Source organism: Peromyscus californicus, unplaced genomic scaffold (assembly GCF_007827085.1).
Source record: "Peromyscus californicus insignis strain IS unplaced genomic scaffold, ASM782708v3 Scaffold_16__1_contigs__length_79575227, whole genome shotgun sequence".
Taxonomy (NCBI): domain Eukaryota; kingdom Metazoa; phylum Chordata; class Mammalia; order Rodentia; family Cricetidae; genus Peromyscus; species Peromyscus californicus.
In genome coordinates, this window is record NW_026294458.1 from 6,031,772 (window position 1) to 6,046,957 (window position 15,186).

Sequence of the window (15,186 nt, forward strand, 5' to 3'; positions counted from 1 at the left end):
GCGCCTAGATGGCCAAATGTGGTGCTTTGAATTAATATGTCCCAGTAGGCTCAGGCACTTGAACACTTGTTCCTAGTTAGTGGCACTGTTTGTGGAGGGGGTGCAACCTTGCTGGAGGGATATGTCACTGACAGTCCATAGCCTCCCCCGACTTCCAGTGTCCTGACTCTGCTTCAAGGTTGAGGCTACAGATGTTGTTTCCAAGCTTCCTGCTCCAGCGGCCGTTCCTTCCTTCTGTGATGGACACGCACCCCTCTGAACTGTGAACCAAAGTAAACTCTTTCTTTTGTAATTTGCCTTGGTCCTGGAGCCTCATCCCAGCAATGCAAAAGTAAACAATGCCATCCTGTTGTCACTCTCGGGCAATCGTAATTAAATGGTTCACGCGCAGCTTCAGAGAAATGATGATCGTGGATGATGCCAGACTCTACCTTTAAAACAGATGCCACAACGAGGATGGATTCCTCCCTTAGATTTACATCCTTTCCCAAATCCAGCTTCTCCTTCAGTGTTTGGCAGGAGGCTGCATTGGCTGACTTTCTAAATATTCCTTCCACATCAGGTCCGTTTTCATTCAGAAGGGACAGCATATCCTGAGGGGAAAAGACAAGCACCTGTCATTATAAAGCCACACTTGCAGAGCTCAGTGTGAGTCTTCCTGAGAACCAGAGCAATGGGGTGTGGGGTGGTTTGAAAGAGATTGGTCCCCATGGTTCAACTGCTTTCTGGCCAGGGAGTGGCACTATTTGAAAGGCTTAGGAGGTGTGGCTTGTTGGAAATAATGTGTCACTGGGGTTGGGATTGGAGGTTTCAAAAGCCCATGTCAGGCCCACTCTCTCTCTCTTCCTGCTGCCTGTGGATCTAGATGAAGGATCTCAGCTCCTTCTTCACCACCATGTCTGCCTGCACGCACCCATGATGATAAAGGACTAAACCTCTGTAGTGTAAGGCAACCCAGTTAAGAGTTTTCCTTTATAAGGGTTGTCGTGAGCATGGTGACCCTCCCCAGTAATAGACCAGTGACTAAGACAGGTACAAGTGCTTAGAGTGAGAGCTGTGTGAAGGGAACACATGTTGATTGAATCTGAGGATTCTACACGTGTTCTACCCCCAAACCACTCTATCATTTCATGCTGAGAACTGGGAACAGGTTTGAAGCAGATTTCCCTCTATGGTGATTGATGCTCTAAAATCAATCTGTCTCTAGGCCTGGACACTGTCCCTGGCACTCTCCTGTCCTCCCTGTGAATGCCCTTCCCCAATATGTCATCCCGTTTCCTATTGGATTCTTCTCTGATTAGGACCCTATTCCCACTTCCATTATGTCCCTGGCTCTCTATAATGAGGCTTAAATCGTTATTTGCACGGTCCCTTTTCTAATTGTATTCGTTTGAATCAGCCTTTCATTTCCTTCTGATCTGTCTTCGTATTTTCAGTTTTCAGTATAGGATGAAGCCAAGGGATCCACAACCTCATCTGCCTGTGATTTACCATGGAAGCTCAGGTACTAGATACAATCCAACTGGGACTTTTAGTTATTGAATTGGCAGAGGCCGGGTATGAGAGTCGTGACTACTGCCAGCTTTTATGACTTATTTAAGATTTACTCTTCTGTCATTCCTGAACCTGATCTGATCGACTGGTTCCGTATGCAGTGCAGACATCACCACAGTGAACCTGATCTGATCGACTGGTTCCGTATGCGGTGCAGACATCACCACGGTGAAGACGTTGGAAACTCAGTGTTTCTACTGACAATTTGGTCACTTACTTGTAATGACATAGGCCAAAATCTGAGTCATTCTTTGACATCGTTTGTCAGGATTATAGAATCGATTCTTCAAAAAGGGAAAGTTGTTATAAATATATATAAGCACTTGAAATGTAAATCAAAACATGCCAGATATATAGATTGTCAGAATGATGAGACTGTGATGAAATGGCCATGAAATTATATCTGGTGCCAGTGTGGAGCTGAAGGAAGAAACTGGATGTGGGGCAGAGTTGTTGGAGAACATTGCATCTGTAGAGCACATTATAGTCCTACAGAAAGTCAGTGTGATCATTGCTGAGCAGTGGAAGGAGCTAGAATGTGTTTTCCTGTTTGCTTTCTGTGTTTCATCAGAACAATATTGGGATGTTTTTCTAAAAAGATGTAGAGTAGCTCCCTCAGCTAAGTAAAGGTTTATCTAATAATCCTCCACTTAGAGAAATAACCTAAAGAGGATGTTTTACCATCCATAGATATTCCTGCTCAGATGGCCACAAGAAAAAAATAACGCTCACCAGAATTGAAGACGGCAGATTACCATCCTTGCAAATAGCCCCGAGAGAATTAGAGAAGAGGCCACCAGTAGTTGAGGCTGGAGTCTTGGGAAGCACATGGTCACAGCAGGTGGGCGTGCCCCATTGAAATATCCGACTTAGGAGAGAGCGTCTTCTAACTCTTTTCTCTGAGTCTGAGGAGAATGGAGATCATCACTTCAATAGTCCGATGGTCTCTCAGTAGAGTACCATAACGCGTGCATAAATAGGTTACATATGTTAAGGAGTTAAACCTGAACAGGCATGTCATGTAGAAGACGGTTGGAATTCCACCAAATACCTTTATTTACCTGTTCACTTGGCTTTTGGGGAGTTTACTCTTTAAATAAACTCAGCTCACTGTACATGGCACTACACAGGAGTGTAGCTGATCCTGGCTCTGGAACCTCACGGTAAGTTGGCTACTCAAAACTGTAGATAGCCGGGCGGTGGTGGCGCACGCCTTTAATCCCAGCACTCGGGAGGCAGAGCCAGGGGGATCTCTGTGAGTTCGAGGCCAGCCTGGTCTACAGAGTGAGATCCAGGACAGGCACCAAAACTACACAGAGAAACCCTGTCTTGAAAAACCAAAAAAAACCAAAATTATAGATAAGTGTATCTTATTTGGAATTGATACAGAAGTCAAGAAGCAAGTAAGGACCATGGCAGGGAATTTTGAAACCGGGGATATTGAACACATGGAGAAAAGGTAATAATGTAACACAAAGCTTGAATAGAGTAAGTATGGGAATGCAGGATAGAAGAGTGTGCAGATGAGGAAGGATAATTAATCCTAAACATGCTTTGATGATGTGCTATGGAAATACATAGACTCTATTGATGGGCTCCCAGAAACAGATACATCAATTTGAAACGGACCTGATGCTTTATCTGATCTCTACCGTGCTATGCACAGTACTGGAAGAGAGAAGTACTCAACAGAAATACCCAGCTGTAACCCTGGGAACTACAGTAGCATGAGGCCTGGCAGATACAGCCAGCGGGGCAACAGTGGTACAACTGGCATGGGACCCGCCAACCACGTTCTGAGTGGATTTCAGATTCAGTGGGCAAGATGGACCCTTTACCTGGCACCAGTTTTGGTACATGGATCAGAGGCCATAGTGGAAATATTAGTAGTATTAAGATGCTAAATGTGAACAGTATTAAAGTGACTCCTAATTGTGTGATTTTATACTCGTAGATCAGTGCACCCCACAACCCCTGTCAGAGAAGTGATGGTGATCAGCACAGATTCCCACAACTGGCCAATGTGCTGAAGATAAGTCTCTTTGGAAGGCAGATCCCTAAATATGGGGTCTATATTATATTCCCTCCTATCAAACCTCAAGGATCAGCACAAAAAGAGGGCAGAAAGATGGTCAAAGCCATTAACAGTTTTGTTATGGAGTCAACAAAATCTTTTCAATACTCAGTACATCAGTTGCAGCTGTGAACTCTAACAGCTGTTAGAGTACGTCCAAGGACCTTTCCCATCAAGGAAGGAGGTATGTAGAGAGGCCCATGCCTACCTGAGGCAATGTAGGCAATTGACAGCTGCTACAATGTTGAGATTCTATTTTCCTTAAGGTGTGGCCTATAGTAGAGGTAGAGCATACCCCAGGGAATGACCCCTACCAAAGGGCACATAGACAACACAGATTGGATTTGATATTGTTATGTTTTAAGACAGTGGTTCTCAATCTTTGGGTCAAGACGCCCTTGGGGTCACATTTCAGATGTTTGTATTATGATTCATAACAGTAGCAAATTTACAGTTATGAAATAGCAACTAAATAACTTTATGGTTGGACTCACAACAACATGAGGAACTGTATGTATTAAAGGGTCATAGCATTAGGCAGGTTGAGAACCACTGTTTTAAGCGGGGAAAGAAGAGGAAAACAGTTGAGTGTGTTGATAGAAGAGGAGTTGATCTTGGAATAGTTTAAATGTGATAAAACACTATATGAAAATATCAAAGAATTAATAAAATGGTATACTATTTATACAGTTCACCAAAAGCACTACTCAGCTCAATGCATGGACACAGAACTCTTTGTTATAATAATGTTCATCACAGAACTCTGTGTCAGCCCTAATAATGTCAACCCTAACATAGATGGGTTTAGGGAAATTGGATAGAACAGGAACACTTTGCTATTCTCCATTTGGGACAGCAGCCTCTAGAAGGTCCATAGGCCTGAAGCCAGGCTATCATTCTACTGGCCTTCACATCCCACCAACGTGAAAGGAGATAACACAGCCACCCTCACATCCTAGAGAATTTTCTTCATGTTGACAAGTACAGATGTTTGATAACTAGATATGGGCAAGGACATTTTGAATACTTTTAAGCAATGTTCATCTTTCTTCTTAACCTGATTTTATTATTTCTAATCTGCCTAAGTGTATTTTAATCCTTAGCTTTAATTGTGTTCAGAGGAAGGCTCTGTCCCTTGATTTTGAACCAAATACTTAGTCCTCAATTGAGAAAGACAGAAACAACACTCAACTGGTGCTTCCTGAAATACACCTCCAGTCGTCAGGCTGACAGAACAGGTTTTAGGCGAGGTGATCATTAAGATCCCTGTGACCAAGGAAACATGTGCTACTGCGTCTGGAAACATTGGGTGATTAAATAATCCTAGAAAAATTTATTGACTTCCCACTGTGCAAACTGAGAGATGAAGAATGAAAAATCTAAATTAGCTTTGCTTTACACATAATGGTCACGACGAAAATATATTAAGGAGAATCTCTGTTCTTGTGAAAATATTTCCCAAACTGTTACCATCTTTTATTGGAAAAGTAATGTCAGTTGGGGTTCGTTGTAATAATTGCAGAAAAAAGGCAACAGAAGGATTTAAAAGCCAGAGAACCTGAACACTTACAGGGAAGAGACGCACTGCTCTGCTGATGGCCTCTGGGTGTCTCCTTGGGCTTTAGGATGAATCGTCCTGGCACGTGATGGGCCTGCAGCTCCTGCACCACCTTTTGGATGTTGAGATAAGCGGTGTATTTGCTTGGACCCAGGGCCATAAATGCATCATTTCCAAGTTCACTCATCTTGATAGCATATGGATTCTCATGTCCTATACAGAGAAAATTCTCAGCTTAGATTGATGCAAACTGTGCCGAGTAATCACACCTACCTGCTTGCGAGTGTGTGCACACACTGGGGGTGGGCAACAGTTCTCCCCAGGCTCCTGGAGTAAGAAGGCTGCTGCTCCTAATGAATCTGCTGCCCTCACTGAGGAGACTCTAGGGAAGCAGGTGTCTAAACACAGAGCTTTAAAACACAGAGGAAAAAAAATCTGAACATGTTGGCTTGCTTGGAATGCACAGACCATTAGAGCACCATAGAGCAGAGTTTTTGTATGATTGTCCTTTAAACTCTTTATGGTGTTCTAGTTTCCCGACATCCACTGGAGTTTTACTCCTAAGGGGCATCACTTACATCTCCTCCCTCTGTGCTAATCCTTTTAAATACTCATCCTTCCCATCTCAGTGATTACTCACAAAAAGAGGAAACATGTTGGGTTTGTATTGGCTAATATTTTTCCCACACCCCACTTTGCAGTATTGGGTTTGTTCGTTTTCACTTGTTATTCCTCCCTGTACAAAGAATTCTCCAAGATGCTGTACTAAAAATAGAGATTGCCTTTTTTTAGGAATTGAGTGAAACTCTCTTTCATCCATTTCTCCTTCATCCCTGCTGTCACAGTGGGCGCTTGCATTTCCTTCTGTCTGGCACAGATGCAATGCTGCATTTAGCCAAATATTGCAGCAGCACTCAGTGTTTAGGGCACAGGAAGCTGTAGAATGAACATAGTGACAGAAGCCTGGGCTCCAGGTCAATCCGACGTTGATGCATACTGGAGAACTGAGGGTGTTTGGGAAAGGTGGCTAAAAATGGCTGCTAAGGAGCCACCGTGAATAAAAGGTTCTTAGGATATCTCTGGATAGCTGTGGTGTATGAAGCTGCTACAAGATTTACTATCAAGATCTTAACAAATTAATGCATACTATTTCATTAATATGATTGTCGTCTGTGTTTGCTTTCTCTGCACATATTTTCCTTTGACTAGACTTACAATTGTATCAACAGTACAAAGACCAACAATAGCCAAGTTGTTGGCTAATGCCTGTATTTCTAGAACACAGGATTCTGAGGTAGAGAGTGGAAAAGTGTGAAGGCCACCCTAAAAAACAGAACAACATCTTGTCCAAAACAAAATCCAAAAATGCTGTGAACTGAGCGGTGCAGTCTGCCTTAGTGTTGTCCTGGGTACTGCTTGTATCTAAGAGGGACAGCAAACATTTATTTTCTATTTATCCTATTATCCAGTATCACTTCATTTAACAACTTTCTAAATTGTATTACAATGTCTGCAAAGATGTGTTTCAGGGACAAAATAGAAGCAGGATCTATCTATCTATCTATCTATCTATCTATCTGTCTGTCTGTCTATCTATCTATCTATCTATCTATCTATCTATCTATCTATCTATCCACAAGTAACAACAATTAACAATAGAACAACAAAAATGAAGCCATGAATATAAAAGAACAAGGACTGGTGTATGGGAGGGTTTGGAGGTGGGAAAGGGAAGGTAGAAATGTTGTAATTATGTTTTATCTCAGGTCGAGATCAAATCAAACAACGCAAACCTAAGAGAAGACAGATTCCCACAGATGCCCTCACCGCACTACCACGGTTCCAATGTCTTGAAGTGAAGTCAATCACAGTGAAGTCAATTCATAAGTCAGTCTTTGTTGTAGCTAAATTATTCTGATAGTTATTTTATAACATTTGACCAAGAACATATTTTGCAAAATACAATAAAATAAAGGACATGTTTCTCATTCGGAAAATATTTGAAGGGTGTGAATATTATCTCATTTCATTTTTGTGATGAGCAAAAGCCCTGATAGGAACAGATGTACAATGAAGATCCATCACAGACTCACGGCCACGGCTGGGTTTTAGCTTCTAAGAAGCAAATGTAACAATAATGAGAACATGAACACTAATTGTGGAAAGTGAATTTCTTAACAGTTTCTTTTTTTGTTTTTTCATCCAGAAGAATAGAAAATCTCTGAGTGCTTTTTTTATTGTAATGCAAAAAACTTCACATTTTCCCTGTAAGTAACCAGACGTTGTACATGAAGAGATTTATCATACACAGAAATCCACAACTGGTCAGAGAAGCCATGGCTGTGGCGTGCCCACCCCACCTGGTACACGCGCAGTGCGACATGACTGTGGAGTGCCCACCCCACCTGGTACATGCGCAGTGCGACATGACTGTGGAGTGCCCACCCCACCTGGTACATGCGCAGTGCGACTCCTCCACCTAAAGCTCAGCAAACTTCCTTGGAGGAGAAGGAAAGACTCTAAGAGTCAAGGAGCAGGATGGTGACGGGAGATTGTGTCTTCTGTATGTGAGGGGAGCTGAACCCACAAGATCTCAACAACGTGATCACCGAAATGGGACTTGAAAGAATGAAAAGACCACCTGACAGGCCAATGTGTGGGGGAATATCCAGTAATATCTTCCACTTAGAGGAAGAGCCGTAGGCAATGAATGCTTGCAGAGGGAGAGAGACTCTGTTCTTGAGGGATGAGCTCCTGAGAGGTCATCCAATCTCAAGTAGACTGGACACACATGTGAGCAACACTAAGTAGGCTTTATTTAGGTTTGTATGCTTATATATATGGCGAGAATAATTAAAGAAGAAAAGTTAGTGTATCTGATGGGGAATGAAGTGGACACGGCAGAAGTCTGAGGAGCCAGAGAAAGGGGCTGAAAATGACATAAATCCATTACTCATATAAAATTCTGAATAAACAATTCCTCTCAGAAGCTGAAGTTAAGTTCCTGTTGCTGAAGCCACCTTACACTTTGGACAAGGGACTCTGGGGATTTGAAATGCATCTGACCTGAAAGCCTCCTCTGTTTAGACCAGTGGTTCTCAACCTAGGAGTTGGGACCCCTTTGGGGGTTGATAACCCTTTCAGAGCACTTGTATAAGACCATCAGAAAACACAGATTTTTACATTATGATTTATAGCAGTAGCAAAATTACAGTTATGAAGTAGCAATGAAAATAAATTTATGGTTGAGGGTCACCACATCGTGAGGAACTGTATTAAAGGGTCGCTGCATTAGGAAGGCTGAGATCCACTGGTTTAGACTTTTTGTAGTACTGGCATGCATTCAACAGTTCACTCAGCCAAAGGCCTATGAACCACACCGATGACCAGCATGGCAGGATATCTGTAAGGCTGCTGTAGTAGCACTTGTATCTTGGTGGTACCCAATGGCTGTCTAATTGGAGCGAAGGTCTGGTAAACATGAGGGAAAGTGTGCCAGATACTGTAAACTTAGCCAGCTCCATAGTAATGTGGTCATGGATATTACAGGAGAACATACTGTTGCCATTTTTTTTTAACTAAAATAATGCCAACTGAATTCTAAACATTTATCTAAGCATCTACAGATAAGTATAGATCTCACTCATCATCATAGATGTTCCTTCTGCAGCGGCAGGAACCATTACAACCAGTCAAATGTAAAGAACAAATGATTGTGGGGCCCCAGCCCCAATGGACACCTACAACAGAGCTCTTATGGCTAAGGCTCATAGGAAAGCATGGAAGAAGAGGGGAAGGATTGTAAGAGCCAGATAATTAGGAATGCTGCTCTGAAACTGCGTTTTCTATAGAAAAGATCACACCCATGAAATCTCAGCAACACGACTGCCTAAAAAATATAAATACAACAGTTGACATGCCAATGTGAATCTGGGAAATCTCATGAGACCACACAACTGTGGGAAGAGCTACAATCAATGAACAACTTTCAGGAGTTATTAGCCTTCCCCAGGGATGAGAGCTCTGATTGGTTATCAAATACCAAGTGACCTGTCCTAGAATCGTATTTAAGCAGGCAACACTGAAGTGACGAAGCAGATTGTATTCACGTTTGTTCATTTGTGTGCATATGTAACAAAGAGGCTAAGAGGAGGAGACCCTTGACTTGAGACGGGGAGTGACACCTGGAAGGGTAGGGGGGAGGATTAGGAGGCGGGATGATTTAATTATATTTTAATTAAATAAAAAGATATTTAAAAAACCAATTACCAACTACAAAAAGAAATTACCAAAAATGTCCTTTTATCGTATACCTGGACTAGAGACAGGACTCCGTAAATGTGTCTTAGATGATGGAAGAACACCACATAGGATTTTTACTTTAAGGGTATTTAACCTGAAGACCAACCAATGAAAACTTTGACAGGTTAGGGTTACAGGTTAGAACTCTGTGGATCCCTCACACTTACCTAGGAGAGGGCATGGTGCTTCTTCCTGGCCAGAAGAGAAGCAGAGCTGGTAATCCCCCTCAGCATTCTGGGAGACAAGAGAACCAGAGTCACAAAGAGCCTTTCTCAGGAGACACTTGAACTGAAAACTCCCTTTCCACTTCCATGTCTCTAAAGCTGCAAAATACTGTGGTCAGCAGAGTTCCTGCTCTCGAAGTGACTGCCACTGTGATTCAAGGTTAGTGAGTTCAGAGGCCTCTGTGCCCTCCCTGAGTCTGCAGGGACACAAAGGTCCTGCTTTCTTCTTCCTGGTGCACACAGATCTGAGAAGTCACAAAGCAATATGGTTGTCGCTGTTTTGTGAGACTAGGAATTTTTTTGTTGTTGTTTTGTCGAGACAGGGTTTCTCTGTGTAGCTTTGCGCCTTTCCTGGATCTTGCTCTGTAGACCAGGCTGGCCTCAAACTCACAGAGATCCACCTGCCTCTGTCTCCCAAGTGCTGGATTAAAGGTGTGCGCCACCACCACCTGGCTAGAGATTTGGAATTTTTAAAAAATCAGTTCATTCCCTGTCTCTAAGAGAGAGAAAAATCCCAAGATCCCTGTCACTTGCTTCCCTATACCATTTGGATGACACTGAGCTTTGCCATCACATGTCCCTGCATTAGACAAATTATTGCCCAAGAGCCACACTTCCACCGTGACTATGACGGCCGAGCCAAGCGAACCCTGAGAGCCTTGGAACTTCAGCAAGTCTGAGCAAAGGAGACAAAGGCCAGAGAGGCCTGGAGGAGACTGGGGTGTAAAGTCAGGACCCGGTTTCCTTCAGAGACACCCTATTCTGCAGAGGGAAGGGACGGGGGTCTGGCCTGGAAAATAGGCCCTATGCAGAAAACAAGTTCCACAGACTTACTGTCCACAGCCTGGGATCCATTTGAAACAAGCAAATGTAAATTATAAAGGCTATTGAATTATATCACAGCTCCACTGGAGAGGCAAGAATGCACCTCAGAGATGTTATTGTTTACTAATACATTAAGTAGTTTTGATTCCTGATTAAAATATGGCTTGGCTTTGCAGAATGAGCACCCAATTAGGGGAGCTAGCAGGTACAACTCACACACATGTGCACACGGACACACACACATACACAAAGAGAGAGAGACAGACAGACAGACAGAGACAGAGACACACACACAGAGAAACAGAAATTAATGTACCCAAAATGGTCGCAGAAAGGAAGTAAGATCTAATAAAATTCCCTCCTGTAATAGGCTAATAAAAATGAGACTAGAATACCACAAATCATGTACGCAAATATGACCAAATAATCATTTCTCTTTACGTTAAAATAGTCCTGTTCTTTCTTGTGAGTCTGAGCCATTTACACAAAAAAATTCACAAATGTGACCATGATGAAGTTCATTTCATTGTCAGTGAGTGTACTCAAGGAGAATCATATGACTCACCCAACAGTCAATTCTTACAAAGACGCGTGTATCATGCATGATGAATATGAATGTAAAGATGTCTGCTATAAAATATAAAATCTATATGCTTAAAAATAGCCTATTTTGCCGGGCGGTGGTGGCGCACGCCTTTAATCCCAGCACTCGGGAGGCAGAGCCAGGTGGATCTCTGTGAGTTCGAGGCCAGCCTGGGCTACCAAGCGAGTCCCAGGAAAGGCGCAAAGCTACACAGAGAAACCCTGTCTCGAAAAAAAAAAAAAAAAAAGCCTATTTCATTATACTCATATATAGAAGTCATCAATTATGCCATATACTGATAGTTCTGAAGCTTCTAGGGCATTTAATCCTATCACTCTGACAAAATTTGAAGTTATAAAAAGGAATTTTCACAGTGAAAATTTCATACTAGGAATAGTGCTGCACAAGGGGTTTTCATTGTGCCGATTGATATTCTCTTTCATAAAATTACTCAGCTCTGTGGCCCTGCCTCTTTTCTGCTTGGAATTCACAGACACACCCATGTCTGCTACCCACACTGCCAACCAAGTACAGCAGTCCCCTCACAGCCTAGAAACCACGACAAACCACATGTACCAGCAAATGGCATAAGTGGGTCGGGAGATATGGCTCAGCAAGTGAAGGTGCTTGCCCCCGAACCTGGAAAATAAATCCCCAAAATTGTCCTTTGCATGCATTTCCACCTACAGATCACACACACACACACACACACACACACACACACACACTTAAAATGAGTGAGTTTGAATGAATAATTAAATGGTCTACATCCTTGGTTTCTGTCAAACATTATCACCCTCTTTACCAGTCAATTCCAGCATCAGTTGTTGGATTTTGAAGACCAGATGCAGGGCATATGGCTCTAGTCACTTGTTCTAATTCACATTGCATATCAAACCTTTTGTTAAGCAATTATTGTATCTGAATCCTCAAGGAATAAATTAGTATGAAAAAAGAGGAAATAGCAAAGAAAATACAGAAAAAATGAGCCAAAAATACATCAGGAAATTGATATTAACAATGTTATACAATGTTCATCGGGTACATAAACATATATATAATCATTATTAATATAAATATATAATAATATATTAGTATATAAATATGTTCACACACAATGTACACATCAAAATTCAAGTTGCTTGCACTTGACCATACAGATGGGTTTCATTGTGCTATGAATTTTCTTTTTTTTTTCAAAACAGAGTTTCTCTGTCTAGTCCTCACTATCCTGGAACTATGTGGACCAGGCTGGTCTCAAACTCACAAAGATCCACCTGCCTCTGCCTCTCAAGAACTGGTATTACAGACATGCACCACCACTCCCGGCATGCTAAGGATTTTCATTCACATGGAATTTGATGTGAAATACAAGAGCAGCTGGAGAGATGGCTCAGAGGTTAAGAGCACTGGCTGTTCTTCCAGAGGTCCTGAGTTCAATTCCTAGCATCCACATGGTGGCTCACAACCATCTATAATGAGATCTGGCGCCCTCTTCTGTTATCCAAACATATGCCCAGGCAGAAGACTGTATACACAATAAATAAATTAAAAAAAAAAAAAGAAATACAAGAGCAGTGTCTATACATGGGCTAGTGTAACATGTTAGCTGTCTGTGCTTCTTCAAGTAGAGATGAAAGAATGGGAAATTGACACAAAGAATAAGCAGGTATCTGACAGTGATGTTTATACACACATTAAATATGTATGGAGTATAAAAAGAAAAGATTTTTAAGTAAAAAACTTTGGAGTCACTTACAGGTATTCCCAGCACTGGTTGTAACTTCTTTACAATGTCATTTACTGTGTCCAAATGTGTTGCTGTTACGGTGAAAGGCTGTAGAAAACACAGAGAAAAGCATGGTCAATTATCAATGTGAAATCCCTTGATTTTGTAGTTATTCACCCACTTATTACCATACCATGAAACCAAAGCTTACTGAAAATCATGACAAAGACAAGCATATAGATGCATAAGAATCTGTTATGATTTTCCTTTCCTTCTTATAGCCTGAGGCCAGTAAGAAGTGTTTCAGTGTAACGGATGTCACCAAACGACTTGATGCATTTAACATATAAATAGGTGTCACCCAAAAGACTTGATGCATTTAACATATAAATGGATGTCACCTAAAAGACTTGGTGCATTTAATATATAAATGCGTGTCACCCAAAAGACTTGGTGCATTTAGTATATAAATGGGTGTCACCCAAAAGACTTGGTGCATTTAATATATAAATGCATGTCACCCAAAAGACTTGGTGCATTTAACATATAAATGCATGTCACCCAAAAGACTTGGTGCATTTAACATATAAATGCATGTCACCCAAAAGACTTGGTGCATTTAACATATAAATGGATGTCACCCAAAAGACTTGGTGCATTTAACATATAAATGCATGTCACCCAAAAGACTTGGTGCATTTAACATATAAATGCATGTCACCCAAAAGACTTGGTGCATTTAACATATAAATGCATGTCACCCAAAAGACTTGGTGCATTTAACATATAAATGCATGTCACCCAAAAAACTTGATGCATTTAACATATAAATGGGTGTCACCCAAAAGACTTGGTGCATTTAACGTATAAATGGATGTCACCCAAAAGACTTGGTGCATTTAATATATAAATGAATGTCACCCAAAAGACTTGGTGTATTTAACATATAAATGGATGTCACCCAAAAGACTTGGTGCATTTAGTATATAAATGGATGTCACCCAAAAGACTTGGTGCATTTAATATATAAATGGATGTCACCCAAAAGACTTGGTGCATTTAATATATAAATGCATGTCACCCAAAAAACTTGGTGCATTTAACATATAAATGGGTGTCACCCAAAAAACTTGGTGCATTTAACATATAAATGCATGTCACCCAAAAAACTTGGTGCATTTAACATATAAATGGGTGTCACCCAAAAGACTTGGTGCATTTAACATATAAATGGATGTTACCCAAAAGACTTGGTGCATTTAACATATAAATGGATGTCACCCAAAAGACTTGGTGCATTTAATATATAACAGGGAGAGGACGAAGCTGCAACAGGCAAAAGTGCTTTTCTGGGAAACATGTGGCAGAGAGAACCAAATCTGGTCGTCCTCTGACATGTGAACGTGTGACCTACACACACACACACACACACACACACACACACACACACACACACACACACACCAATGTTACAATTTTAAAAGTTCACAGCCAAGCAGTAGTTAGTTCTATAAAAGGATATTCTTTTTTTTTCTTTTCTTTTTTTTCAAGACAGGGTTTCTCTGTGTAGTTTTGGTGCCTGTCCTGGATCTCGCTCTATAGACCAGTCTGGCCTAGAACTCATAGAGATCCGCCTGGCTCTGCCTCCCGAGTGCTGGGATTAAAGGCATGGGTCACCACCACCCAGCTAAAAGGATATTCTTATGCTTAGGAGATTGCTAAATGTTCAAGAGCCATGGTGTATATAACAGATTACACACACACACATACACACACACACACACACACACACACACACACACACACACACACGAATATTAACAAACAGGTGAATATAGTAGAATACATGGGATCCTTTGTAATGAGCTGTACTTTTATGTATGTATTTAATTATGTCCACCTAAAGATAAACTATTTAAGAGTAACTAAATTTCATTTAAAAGATAGAAAATATTCCACCCAACACCAAAGAATATACATTCTATTTAGCAGCCCACAGAGGCGTTTCCAAATCAGATCACATGAAGGGGCACAAAACAAATATTCAGAAAGTCTGAAAAAGTAAATACTCAGTGTATCTTATCTGAGCACAATGAACACAGATTTTAAATAAATAGCAAACAAAGCCCTAATAAGTACAAAAGCTCATAAAGATTAAAATACTCATAGCCGGGCAGTGGTGGCGCACGCCTTTAATCCCAGCATTTGGGAGGCAGAGCCAGGCGGATCTCTGTGAGTTCGAGGCCAGCCTGGACTACCAAGTGAGTTCCAGGAAAGGCGCAAAGCTACACGGAGAAACCCTGTCTCGAAAAACCAAAAAAAAATAAAAAATAAAAA

The 15,186-nt window shown here is 41.4% G+C and overlaps 1 long non-coding RNA gene across 1 annotated transcript; it reads left to right on the forward strand.

Moving 5' to 3' along the window:
- Positions 1-207: 207 nt before the first annotated feature.
- Positions 208-3,812, forward strand: LOC128111470 (uncharacterized). The gene is made up of 4 exons (XR_008218655.1): positions 208-648; positions 1,437-1,504; positions 2,245-2,395; positions 3,509-3,812. It is a non-coding gene; the product is annotated as an uncharacterized LOC128111470 (long non-coding RNA).
- The last annotated feature ends 11,374 nt before the right edge of the window (positions 3,813-15,186 follow it).